This window comes from Uloborus diversus, chromosome 1 (genome assembly GCF_026930045.1).
Source record: "Uloborus diversus isolate 005 chromosome 1, Udiv.v.3.1, whole genome shotgun sequence".
NCBI lineage: Eukaryota > Metazoa > Arthropoda > Arachnida > Araneae > Uloboridae > Uloborus > Uloborus diversus.
In genome coordinates, this window is record NC_072731.1 from 105,397,349 (window position 1) to 105,412,639 (window position 15,291).

Sequence of the window (15,291 nt, forward strand, 5' to 3'; positions counted from 1 at the left end):
GGCAATAGGCTTAGTTTTCTGAGAAAATAAATCCATGAATGCTATACAACGGGAAAAATCTAGACAATGGTTTTTGAGTCTAATTATTATCAACTTATTTTATTATCACTAAAAATGGTTTAAACTATTCGTTTTACGTGCAAAAGTGGTTATTTAACAGGGAGATTTTCTGCACATTTATCAGAAATACTTCGTGTTACACAATAAATAGTCATTTAATTTAAGATAATTCAAAACTTCAAAAATATTCAAAGCATTTGAGATTATGGTCATGATTTCATATTTAGTTTTTTAAACATCTTGCATACAGCAAAACTTTATTAAACAGAAAATAAGGTAATGATTAAATTATCACTAAGAAATGCTTAATTCCTTTGGTTTCTGCAGATAACTACGAAAGAACTTTAAAATGTTTGCCGTCACATGTTAAAGCACGACATGAAGAATCTGGCAGAAATCAGTAAGTTGAATGGTTGTAAAAGCTTCCAACACCCATTTATCTAAGTACATGCTATTCAGTGTTATAGAAAAAAGATTTAATGTGTGTAGAAGAGTCAGTACATTCTACATTTGCAGTATTGATTGTTCAAAATGTAACTCTAAGAGTTGAAATTATCAAAGGCAGAATAAAATAAAAAACAATAAAAATTAAGAATGATTGAAAATGTACACTGTATGGTGTACAGCCACTTTTAAGTTGATAATAACAATGAAATTCAGAAGCTACGATACCACAAAATCTTCGAACAGCTGCTGCTACACGCCTCAGTACCTACTGAATTTAAGTACGCTTTGAACAGGTTTTTAGATGTATACCAGCTTGTAAGTAAAATGACCAGCTTAATTAAGCTTAAGAATCGCTTCAAAAAACTATGGAATCCTACTTTCTACCCACCAAACAAAACAATTACAATCATTTAACCAAAAATGTCAAGAAATTAATCTCTGATTACACAAAAAAAAATGGGACAATTATGCCCAGTCACTTGCTGTAGAGGCTAACTCAATTTATCAAGTCACCAGAAAACTTAACAAAAAAACTCGAACCATTACCCCACTCCATAGTAGTAGTGGGATGGAATATGAGGAAAAAGAAGGGCTAATGCAATCACTCATTCTCTTGAGCAAACAGTTTATTCATAGTACTCAGAAGCTCACACCTTTGAATTGAATAAGGGTTTCCCTAAAACCCCGAAACACTTGTATTCTGTAATCCGTTTATTTGTGCTAAACAAAAAAAAAAAGGTTGGACATTTCCTGCTACAGCTTATGCTGCCTAACCGACCATATTGCGTTGATCTGGCATGGGAGCAGATGATGCATTTCGGGTGAGTCGTACCGTACCCTTGCTTCATCTATGTCTAAAGAGTGACAGATCGACATAGAATAGTCGGGTTAAAGCAGCAATAAAACCTAGTGCATGATGAACTGTTAGAAATGCTGGCTGCCATTTTGCAAATCCTGCTTAAATATAGTCGTAGGTGATGGCAAAGAGCATGATTTATGAAACTTCTCGCCATGTTCTGGCAAGAATTATGCACTCCTCAAAGTAAATAAACGTAACTCTGAAGCTGTTATCTTTTCAATGAGAAATATATCAATTGTTTGTCTAAAGTTGTGTTGATTGTTGGAAAAAATGGCCTTACTGAACCTTGGAAACTTCCTTTTTTTAACATGGTCAGTGTTGTGGGGATGAAGTTTTGCTGGGTTAGTACAAACCAGTACAATACGGAAGTGCAAAATTCATAACCACGGTTAAAGTGCATATTGTATGCAAATCAAATTACCTAAATAGGGTACGATGGCCCGTATAGTGGAAGTAAGTACAAAAGTGAAGTGCAAATAATAACCACGCAGGTAAGCTTTGAGTTATAATCACTCGAATCTAAAATATTTCCAGACAACTATGCAGCAGTATTCTGACAGTATCATTCCCTAAGAGCAAATAATTTGGAATTGGCTCACCCATTTTGGGAAGATTCGGTTTCCCACATTTCTGCTTGTTAGGTATACGGATAAGACTCGTCATATTTAGAATTGTCTTCTTCGGAAAGTGTATCCCAAACACTGTCTACCATCCCTTACAATCTGTCCATGATCGAAAGATCCGCATGCAAGATAATAAAGAAAGTATTGATGAACAATGCGTAAGAATTTAATTACTGACAATCATAGCGATTACCTGTAAAATAAACTGTGACACACAAAGAAAAACATGAGCAGTTTAACCAATTAGAAATGAGTTTTAATTTCGTAAATCATTCTGCTTTAGGTGCAACACAACGTGTCAAAATCAATTATCTAACAGTAAGACATCTATCTCAATTATTAACAGATCTTTTCGTGTCACAACAAATTCCTTGGTTCCAAAAAAAATAGCAATTACACGATCCGACTGGATTTAACTTCTTAACTCAAATACTGCACAGCATAATTCTGATTGTCAATTACCAGACACAGGGACAAACAATAAAGAGATTAAATTAAGGAACTCAAATTATGAGAGAAAGAATACTGACTCCATCATACTTAATAAAAAAAAGCCATGGTCATGACACCAGAACCGCTTGCTACAGCCGAGACTATAATATTCCTTTTGTATTACACTAATTTTAACAGACCGGTTAGACCACTAGAGGAAAATAGATGACAAAAAAAGGCGAAACTGTTACTTGTGTGTAGCTACCGAATATCATTGCAACTGGAAATTGAGGTCTGGTTATCCAATACTTCCTTTTACTTCCTTTTAAAAAAATTGAAGTATTGTATTCGCGAAAAAATTTTCACCCAAAAAACGGCCTTAATTTCCATTTTGCTCACCCCCAAATGAATGTTGCGTTTTTTTTACCACCCGACCACACGTGGATATGTGCCTAGGAACGTACAGACACCCGAAATATCCATTTTGACGATCCCCGAGTTAATTACAACGAGTTTTTCTCGTGACGTCTGTACATACGTATGTATGTGCGTATGTGTGTATGCATGTCGCATAACTCAAGAACGGAATGCCCTAGAAAGTTGAAATTTGGTCCGGAGACTCCTAGCGGGGTCTAGTTGGGCACCTTCCTTTTTTGTTGCATTCGTATGCTCCAAAGGGGTCTTTTGCCCCTTTTTAGGGGGAAATCATTGTTAATTTCGATGTAAACTCAAGTGGTGTTATAATTTTGCGGACACTTAACGATATATCGCCAGTCTTTTGGTCGCCAAGTTTTGGGGCCAAATTGGCTACAAATTTGGCGTTTTTTTTTTTTTTAAATCTGGTTTCAATTTGGCCACTGTTGGTGATATTTAAAGATTAAATTATTGAATCATATTTAAACTGCCAATGATGAGAAATTGACATTAAATTGGAGTAAAAGGACACATCAGCTCGTTTTGTAAAAGGAAGTAAAAAAGCTTCTTGCCACATAGACTTTTCTAAAGCACCTTAAAAAATGGGCTTATAAACTTTGAGTACTTATACAAACTGGGCTAAACAACTAATAAATGTTTAATGTGCATTTTTAAATTTTTAAAGCTAAATTTCACTGGAACAGGACCAAACTGGGGACACACTGTCAAAACTTCTAAGAGGTAAAAAAGTAAAGATTGTGAAAAAAATATCAGTATTTTTGAAAACGCCAGATTGCACTTTCCTAAATATATCCAATTTGTAATTGGTCGAAACAATGAAGAAAAATATTTCAGAAGAACATGAACCACTATGCAGAAAATAGATTAAAAACTAAATGTTATAAATATTGGTTCAATCCTAATTGTTCTATAATGGAAGCACAGAGAGATGTAATCAATGAAGGAGGATAATTACCCAAAAGCTTTGCTGTTCCATTGTTTGAAAATGGCAGCTGCCGGTTAGAACTTTACTTCCATTTCACGGAATAAAGTGATAAGATAAAATAAAGTTATAGACTAATCCATTTGTTTCCATGATACAATAAAATGAGTTATCAAAAGCTTTTATCTTTTAGAAAAGATGGGAAAAAAATTCTTTTATTACTCCCAAATGTGCTGATAGGAAGCAAAAAGAACTGAGCATTAATCAGATCAGCTCCATTCATTTTCTTCCATCCGAAGTTCATTATTTTCATGGCAATGATAAGCATCTGGGCCTCAAAAGTAGGGAAAGTTCCCTTAAAAATGAAAACGAGATGAAAGAAATTGGGCTTTAATTATTTTTCAATGATAAACGATTAAACTGAGAACCGAAACTCTGATTTTTCGTGTTATTTAGGCGCATTGACACTAATTAAGAAGAAACGAAAGAAACTTTCAAAACTGACACATATTTCCCGAAGTTTATTGTACGAGATTGTTTAAATTTCTAAGCTATTAAAAGAAAAATGCGACAAGAAGTTTGAATGTTTCCGATGAAGGCAAAACGACGAAACAGAAAAGGTCAAATTAAAGCATAATTTAACTGTATCCTTCCAATTTTATTTAATAACAATTCATTAATTGATTGAATTTTACGACTCGTGTTTCTTTCTGCCTTTTTTTTTGTTAGCATGATCAAACATTCATATATTCAGTTTTTTTTTTTTTTTTGTTATAAATAAAAACGTTCACTTTATCTTTTTTAATACGAAAACTGCAAATAAAATGCTCATCATAATATCACACGATGCGATATTTTCCAGCGTGAGTCTAATAACTCTTGGCTAAACTTTAGGGGGTGTTAGAGGGATGATAAGAAGCACGAATCATGCACGAAAATACGGTCGCAAAAGCTATGCGGACGCGCTATATGCATACGAAGTCAGAAACTGATGGATGCAAAACAGGCCACAAATTCATTACACAAAGATGAATTTAGACAACATTTTAAGTTTTAAGAAAGATTTAGAGCGGTTGTTTAAAGTTGTTGGCTGTAATTGTAATTCTTCTCAGAATGACTTACTACGACGGTCGGTGCGTTGTCATTACGACGCATGTAATATAGCTGCAGGCCGCAAATTTTAAAAAATGCTTTAAATATTTCCTGAAAACTAAAATTTTGTCCAAAATTGTCTTTGTGTAATAAATTTGAGACCTGTTTTGCATCCATCAGTTTCTGGTTTTGTGTGCATGTAGTACGTCAGCATTTCGGTTGCGGACATACGTTCCAGCATGATTCTTGCTTCTTATTCTCCACTGTAACAGCCCTTAAAGATTTGCCCAAGAGTTTAGACTTACCCTGCATACTTCATAATAACTTTATACCTCTAAAAGACCTTCACCCTTTATGAAAATAAATTTTCACCTACATCGAAAAGCTGGTTTGTCTTTTACGATCGTTTGCGACAAAGAAATATGGGAGTAAATTGGAAAATATAAATAATTGCGAACTTCATTTCTTCTTTACTCATAGTTCATTTCTATGAATTATGAGTAATAGTATTCGTAATAGTGTTTTGAAAATCAGTTAAGTTGAGCACAATATTGTGAAAATACTTAACTGACCAAAAATGGAGTTTCAGTCTACATCATGGCCTGATATTCGTGAAAATAAAAAAGTGTTGGCTTGATTTAGTCTTCAATCATATAAATTTGTTTTTAAATTTAATTTTATGGCAAATATTTTACCACATTTTCTAAAATTTAGCTTAGAAGGATGACTCTTCTCTTCATATTCAAACAATTATTTTTTTAATTTGCCCTAAATATGAACTGGTAAATAATGTACACAACTTCTAGAAAGTGTAGTTTATTTTATAGACAAAAACTTTATAATTTATGTATCGACTCTAAAATTTGTAATCATTTTTTGAAGGAATCATCAAATAGGAATTACATAAAACGAAGTAAAAACATTTATAACATCAGTTTAAAACGAGCTGATGTGTGCATCACATGACTTCTTTTTACACGAATTTGATGTTATTTCCCCATTATTGCAATTTTAACGTGATTCAGTAGTTAACTCTCTAAATATGACCAACAATGGCCAAATTGAAACCAGATTTTAAAAAAAATGCATCAAAATTAACAATGATTTCCCCCAAAAAAGGTGCAAAAGACACCTTTAGAAACACCCAAATGCAACCAAAAGGGAAGGTGTAAAACTAGTCCCCACCAGGAAGCTACATACCAAATTTCAACTTTCTAGGACAAACCGTTCTTGAGTTATGCGACTTACGTACGCACATACATACGTCACGAGAAAACTCGTTGTAATTAATTCGGGAAGCGTTGAAATGGATATTTCGGGTGTCTGTATGTTCTTAGGCATATATCCACGCGTGGTCGGGTCAAAAAAAAGAAAAAAAAACCAAACATTCATTCGGGGGTGAGCAAAATGGAAATTAAGGTCGATTTTTAAGTGAAAATTTTTTTCACGAATACAATACTTCCTTTTTTTGTAAAAGGAAGTAGAAAAACAATCATCGAATCTATATCTGCAGGTTACTTTAGAATAAGCTAAGCATTTTACTTATTTCATTTAGCTCTCGATACATTGATGCAAAGTAACAACGTTCAAAACTTTCATTTAATTCTTGTCCGATCCGCTTGGGAAATCAAACTAGATGTTTTTAAATAAATGTCTTGATTGAGTTTGATTGTTGTTACGTGCAACTAAATATGCTCTCGGAGACTTTCTAATTACAAAACTTACGGCTCTTCAAAGTATTTAAGGTATTTCAATTAATTTAAAATGTCTTACTTTGAATTTGTTAATTTTTTGCTACATCTCTGATTTGTGTCAAAAATCTAATTTCATTTAAGCAAATATACAGAAATAATTTTCCTAAGCATATTAACAAGAAAAAAGTATACGTAGCTGACAAATACTGCTTTAATGCTTTTGTATTATCTTCTCTAGTGATTGAGATATGTAATTGAATAAATTTAACCACTCGAGATGAATTGAGAAAACAGAGAGAGTTAATATACATTAATGAAAGTACACGTTGCAGTATGTAGACCAGTGAGCTATGAGTAGAGATAAAATAGATAAGTAAAGCATATTAAAAATGATTAAATGATACGGGGACGTTCTTGACCGTTGCATTTTCGGGGTAAATAGTGATCACCTAATTTTTGTTTTTAAAAATAAAGCTTTAGGGACCTTTAATCTTCAAATTTTTCGATTTTCTAGGAAAAATATATGTTATGCATAATGAACAATTTGATATGGGAAAAGGGAGTACACGTGAACAATTTTTTGCATCTCTTTATTTCTTTAAAAAAATGTTATCAGTTTTTCGAAGCCCTTGATTGATGAATTCTTTCTTTGTGGTCTGGAATTTTTTCAGATTTAAAAAAAAAAAAAAACTATTTTTTTACTTTATGGAATTTTTTTTAAATGTCTTCAATTGTTCATACGTGCCCCTATAGGGTGGACAAACCTGAGGCACATGTGAACACGACTGAAAAATGCAGTAAAAGCATCATATTTCAAGGAAAAACCCTTTAATATAAAATATACCAATTACATTGAAGGTTTTGTAACCGATACTGGGTAAGTTCAAATTGTGCAGTAACGGTCAATTAGACTTTTATCCTAACTGAATGACCCTGCTCACGGTTAAAATTAAAAGTTTCGTAGCATGTTCTAATCACTGCATCGACAAGGGGAAAAAATTCTGTTATTTTTACTGAAAATTTTGCTGCATTTTTCAATCCCCACACTCAAAAACTTATCTGAAAGAACTTTGTGCTACAAAGTTGTAACGTATTTTATCACGTGCGCCGATTTCTGCGAAGCTACGGAGAAAGTATTAGTAAACATTGATGTTGATTTCAGATTCTATTGTCATTTCAGTAACTGTTTTGGTCTGATTTGGAATATTTTTAATGCAAGTTACTTATTTCTAATACTATTCATTACATTATGATTGAGCATTTGAAAATTATTTTAGCATTTGTAGATAGTTGAGATCCATATTTTGTGTACATTATGCGTTAGCATCAGTACATTAAGCACTTGTATATCCCTGATCATTCACATTTTGTTTTAAATAAACTTTTATTCATGATACTGTTTAAGTTGTAGAAGTATCTAAAAAACTAAATTTAAAAACTATACAATTGTAATCCTGATGTTTGGCCATCGACTATGCTTCGAACAAGGATTCCTAACCTTTATTATTACTTGTTATACTTGATAAATTTATGAAATTTGAGTCTCACAAATTAAATTTAACATAAATTCATACTAAGCGGAAAAATGATGCTTGAATTTCTAATCTTAACTCGAAATATATGCTAAAAGATATATCAATTATCTTGATCTGATTTATGAAACTACTAAAGTTTATATGTGCTCTTATAAATGTAGGTGTGTGTCTCAGTTTATATATCGGGCCTGAAATTGTTGAAAAATAGGACTGGGAAACAAAAGGTTTAAAACCACTGGTTTAGAAGATAATTCTGAGTAATTTACCTTTTTTGTCTTATTTAAATCATTTTTTTCAGTTTGCTGTTCCACATAATAAAAAAAAATTATATTTTTAAAAATGTCCTTTTTATAAATCATAGGCTCAGGGGGTAAGAGATAGGGATAATCGAAATTTTCAGGGCTTTTAATTAAAAGAACTCCGATTTTGGCTTTAATAACGCAATTTTAGGCCATGTTTTTTTAAATGTTCGACAGAGGTGTAGCGAAGGATACCTTCCCGAGATATTTGTTGAAGCTGATGCTTCGAAAATAAAGTTTAAGCTGTTTTTGGTGATGTATACGTGAGAAAAAGAGAGATGAGGGGGGTCTAGAAAAAAGAATTAAGCTGGAGTTTTAAAATTGCAATTTTAAATCGTTTTTAGTAAACTATAAGAGTAGGAGGTTCCGTGAATGAGCCCCTCCGAAAATGATTCAAAGGTGAAGAATTAAGAACATCTTTAGGTGACTTAAGGGAATATCAAACCTAAATGTCGTAAAATTTAATTTTAAAACTAAAGTTTTAAGCTTTGTTTGGAGACGTTAGAGGAGTAATACTTGGAGAATTTCGCAGTAAATTATTTAAAGAAAAAAAAATTATTAACTTAAAAATATTTCAGCTATATTTGTTGATAAAAGGGAAGAGAGGAGGGGGGAAGGATATCATTCTAGAAAAATATTATCCAAGAGAATTTAGTGAATCTAAAGGTGACATGTATTATTTGTTTTCAACTAATAAAGTTTATAAATGTAAAAAATGGCTTTTATAAATTAAATTTTAACGGATGTTTGCAGTGGAATCGACTTGCATATAAAAACGAGGATTCTGTAACACAACTGTTCAGCAATGTGATGCAAATGTATATATGTCAAATAAATTAATCTAAAAAATATTGAGTTTAATGATTGTTTAGTAGTAGAATTGTAAATGATTTGTGCAGATGCGATATAAGTATTCCTTTTTATTGAAAAGAAATGATCAAACTTCTGTTCAAGCTTGAGTTATGTAAGACTGTTTTACCTGATGACGTTAGTATTTAAATTTCCAGACATTTGAAACCGAAATTCATTTTTCGCATTTTGGAAAGCCTTGAAACAATAAACCCTGCACACTAAATTAAATTAGACGTTCGACGGAAACAAAGTAAGTATAAGTTGACCAACACTAAATTGATTAAACTTTTGCCCAAAGACAAGGATTCCTTTATACTATTTCCAGCAATGTGATGTAGATTTTAAAATGTGTATTTATGTCAAATGGATTAATTAAAAAAATGTTTTATTTTATGACAAGATGTCTTTAATAAAATGCAAAATAGGAGTTCAGAGGTTCTTAGTGCGGCAGTTTAAAATGTAAATTAAATACGTGTGTTAAATTTTAGCTGCATTAGGGAAATTATTTCTTCCTTGAGACAAATTAACTTTTTAAAAAACACTCTGTATTTCAAAGTATAATTAAGCAAGTTTGATTAGGAATTTCTGTGAACTCTTGTTTTTATTTTTTAAAAAATTGCATTGTTGAGTAAATTCAAGTAAAACTGAAACTTTTTAAACCGAAGTCTTAGAGGCACATTCAACTCAAACAGAAATCGATAGAATCGGATATGATTGTATCTACTTATATCGCAGCCAGAAATTTGCATTGCCTCACCCAGTTGAAATTTCTCACTAGGCTACTGGTGGATAAAATTCCGTAGAATTGAACACAATCAAATTGAATATGCCATTAAAAGATATCAAGTTACGTAGAATATTTTTAAATCAAACAAATAATCGGATTTTTACAAAATTTTATTCCATTAGTAATTTTTCCGAACAATCATACTGAAATAACAAATCAGAAATAGTACCTAGTGATATTTTTGTCGCCCAATTTGTCCCCAAGCGGTCATCCATTCATAACATCATTTCAGGGGCATATTCAAGTCGAACATAAGTGATAATTAGATTCGAACGAGCTCTATCAACCAAAAGTGCAGCCAGAAATTTCTTTTGCTTCACCTAGAAGACAATTTCTCTCCTCGTGATTGGTCGATAGAATTCGATCGAATCAAACATAATCGAGAAAAATATGTCACTTAGTCGGCATTGAAAACTACTCCGATTTGGCTCAAAAAAAGATAAAGTGTAAACGCTTCCTTTGGAACGTCTGTGCACAAGCAAACTCCAATCAGAGTCTACATACAAAACTTTTACTTATTACGGCGTACCGTTTTTCAGTTTACATTAAAGCCAGGGGTGAGTTGGTGCTTAAACTTACCGAAACGCTGTTAGTTTTCAAGAAAAATAAATTCCGATTTCGCACAAAACTGGCGAGGAATCATTATTCAATTATTTCTCATTGGCATTTCTGGTACTGAAACATTTACGAATTCACTTCTGATACATACTTACATACTGACATCAAGAGAAAACTTGTAAAAATGAATTCATTAATTATCCAAAATGGGTATTTTGATTGCCCGTACGTTCATATGCACCAGTAGACGTGTCGAAAAAACAAAACATTCATGTGGGAATGAGTAAAATGGAATTTTTGGGCCTAATTCAAATGAATTTTTTTTATTAATACATTTCTTTCTGTACTTTGCAGAAGGAAGTAAAATAAATGCTAATTAATTGGTAATTTCATCCTTGCAGCGAAGTTTCACAGAAATGATTAGTTATTAAAGAATTTCATTGCATTTTATTGGTTTAAAGAACACTACTTACGTTAAAGGTTATTGATCATATACCGAGCAGTAGACTGTACTGAGTAGCTAAGTAGTAAGAACGTAAGCAAATAAGGTTTATAGACAATAATCCAATTTTTTTGTTCTAGAGGAATTATTATTATTATTATTATTATTTATTTTTTTAACTAGTTTGTGTAACCATTTGGTTTTGACACATTTTTGTTTACTTTTTATATTATTGGTTGGCTTTGAAAATGTAATTATGGAAATTTATATTTCGAATTTAGATGCCATTTCTACAGTAAATATTATTTTGTACTACAATTTCCTGCTACTTTTTTGCTCGTTTGTCATTTTGATGTAAACTATTCAATTTATTTTGAGATACCATTAGATTTTAAATTTTCATAGTAATAATGCTGATTAATAGTCATATTCAGTCAAACTCTAAACTCATCATCAAGCCTGCAGTCTCCACGAAAGTGAATTTAATGCATATTTTTTTTTTCTTTTTATAAGCTACTTTTATACTTGTGTACCACGTATTTCGGGAGGATATTAGTGATCCGTAGTTGTCCTAAAAACTGTACCAAAATGTTGCCCCAACCATTTTTACACCCTTCATTAAATGTCTAAAAAGTGCACTAAAAAGGGTACTGAACTAAATACATGTTCCGAACAGTGTTTTTAGAAATGTTTTGAAAACTGACCGAAAAATGTATTCTATAAAAGGGGACAAGTCTTCGTGTTCAAAAACTATTATGACATGCGATCTCACAACGGTTCTAATAGCTATTACAAAAATGTTGTTCTCAAAAAGAAGACACGTGTGTGTGTGTAAAAAGTGTTCAAAAAGTGTTTGATTATTTGCAGTGTACAAGCTAATTGTACGAAAATATTAGTTATAAATCTTTACACCTTTTGTAAACAATTATAATAACCCTACACTAATATTATATTACAAAGAGGATATGGGAACTGTTCACATGTGCCCCGTTATCTATCTTAAAACTAATTTTCAAAAATAAAGAATTCTTAATTTAATTTAAAAGCTTAAACGTTGTCATAAATTTTCTTAAATGTTCGTATAATAGTTTACAATAGTTAATTTTTAAATTATTCGTTAGCTTGAAATATGTTTTTACGTGTAGAAGAGAGTGATAAATTACAGCAGTATCAGCTGAAACGAAGAAGTAGTCAAAACAGGAATATAAACTAGCCCCTTCTCTAAAAGTTTGGTCAAGAAGTAAGACTAGTACTGCCATTACAATTTTTCAAGATTTTTTGCTACTACCCTAGTAAAACATTCCCTGCTCACGTGTGCCCCTTTTCCCCAACCTTTTTTATTATCAAATGTAAAATACTTTTTAAATTATCGTAACAAAACGTAAACTCTTTTCATTAAAATTTCAGTGAACAGCAGCTGATTAAAGCTCTTTTTTCTCCAAAGTTCGCTTTCATATTACAATTTTTTTTTTAATTTATTTTCATAAAACTTTTCATTAATGTTTCTCTGGCCTATTGCTATGACCTAAACCTCAATTTAAGGGAAAAACAATAGTATTTTTTTAAACATTTTCTTCCAAAATTTTTAAATTTTCATACATACTTTACAGTTTCAAAGAGATCTTTTTTTTTAACGTTCAAATTTAAACTGAGGATCAGGTCCTAAGGGAAATAGTGAAAACCGGAGCACAGTGAAAAGGAAAATGTAAAACTTAAGAAATTTGAAAACTTGCTATTTTATTCTATAAGAAAAAGCGAGATAATGAGACAGAATATAGGGCTCAGTGAGACACTATGTTCAATGAGTAAAACCAAAACTAAATCACATTAAACAAAAGAAAAATTTAATTTTCAAACAACAAAAAAAGATTGATTTCACTTTGCAGAATTTCTTTTTTTAGGAGTTTTTAACAGCATTTTTTTTTTCTTTTTTTCTTTGTTTGGAACGGAATCAACATCAGGTACAGATGCAAATACATTCAAAATGGTTTGACTTTAAGCACAAAACTAATGTAAATGTCTCCATCGTTATCAGCTGCATTTAGAACATTTCAATTATAAAAAATGTTGCTGTTTGATGTCCAATGTCTCACGATCTAACTCTTCAAATCCAGAAGGTAGATTTTCGCACTTGTCACAAAGGTCTGATAAATTATCCGAACCCACATTTACTTCCATCTTTCTCTTCAGTTGTGTCACATTATCCTACATTTTTTATATATTTCTCGACATTATTTTTATTTTTCTTGTGTGTTGTCTTCTAAAATATGTTTTGTAGGAACATCAATTGTAATTTTACTTTTACCCTTTTTACGCCCTTCCTTCATTACTCAACTGTTCTCTCTTTGGCCTTTGGATATCTCTAAAACTCTAAAAACCGAACAAAAACATTTACTGATTAAACTTAGAGAAAATATTCCAACTATGCAGACGCATTGTCGAACAAAGATAACGAATTTAATTTTCAATCAGAAGAGGATCCCAACATGGATTATCTCATTGATGATCATAACATTGATGAATGTTTAAACAATATTAAGTTCACTACATGAAAATCATTTATTATCTTTTTGCTTCTAATTCACAAATTATACTTCAGGTAGTGTTTCATTTTATTTTTATGCTTTTTTTTTTTTTTTTTTGCCGGAGTGCCCATGTTGCTTGATAATTATTAAATATCACAGTGTGTTTTAATTTAATGTATGTGTACCATTGCATTTTTTGACCAGCAGCAAAAAATGCCATTTAACTCCTTTACCCTAGACGAAAACTAATTTTTAACTAAAAATTTTACAAAAACCTCCAACTCATGTGAGTCATAGCTCAATCAAGTCACCTTTAAAAAAATGGATAACTCTCTAAATATCGCCAACAGCGTCAAACTGAAATCAGATTATTTTGTCGCCACTTGGCAATCTATCGTCCAGTTGGCGACAGAACTTGATAACCAAAGACTTAGCTATATAACTCCAAATTTTCACCAAATTATAACATCACTTAAGTTTGCGTTGAAATTAACTGATTTTAACGAAAAAGGTGTAAAAGACCCGTCTTGGAACATCCGATTGGAACCAAAAAAGAGATACACAACTAGGCCCCACTAAGAGTCTATATACCAAATTTCAACTTTTTATGGCATACCGTTTTTGCGTTATGCGAGAAACGTACATACGGACCTAAACACATACGCACATACAGACGTCGTGGGAAAAGGCTTGGTAATTAACTCAGGGATCGTCAAAATGGTTATTTCGGTCGTTCATACGCTATTAGGTACATATACACGTGCGGTCGGACCGAAAAAACAACTCAAGATTTATTCGAGGTTGAACAAAATGGAAATTTAGACCGATATTTGAGTTTTTTTTTTTTTTTTTTTTTTTTGCAAATACAATACTTACTGTGTAAAAGGAAATGAAAATAGATAAAAAATAAAAGTTCATCCGTTTAGTATATATGATGCAACAAACAACTACGTTACACGTCAAACGTATAAACTCCCTTTTTTGCGTCAAGTGTTAAAAATGATGATTAATAGGTAGATTTCGTTATTTCACATTTCTTCGTGCTGTAGAAAATCTAAGCTCCTACTTAATGTCTAAGAAGATTCATTAAACCTTTGTGAATTAGACATTCATGAGCGTTTTCAAGAGGTCGCTCATTCAAGCGATTGCTAAAGGAGTTTGGCTTTCTTTTGCCCTCTTGTTTGAAAGCTTGATGGCCGGAGGATCCTGCAGTTTTATCTGCTTTTTCCCGAGAAAACATTTTTCTCCTTCGACGATTTTAGTATTGAGATTGTTCACAAGATACTTATAGGCTCTTAAAGTTTCACGGAAACATGAAGGCAAAAGAAATTCTCGTGAATGTAATGTTTCGTAAGCTATTGTCTAAAGTCAACTGCCAATATAATGTGTAGTATTTCTTATTTAAAGTCGTAGAGAAAAGATTGGTTTATTGCCCAAAGATAAAACAATGACATATATTCTAGTGAAAGTATTGTTATTCAGGTCAATGATTTTGAGAAATAACATTTTAAAAAGTTGTTCTTAATATTTATTTATACCGTCTTACGCCTCACAATTTTTATGAATGAACCCATTGATGTTTAATAGAAAAATGACTGCATGGAATAAATATAAAACAACTGATTATGTAATGTTTGATGACAAAGTTTTCTGAAAAGAAAGGATTAAATACCTAATTTAGGATTAAAATTAATTACAACAGAACAGAGAATACAGAGTACCAATCTAC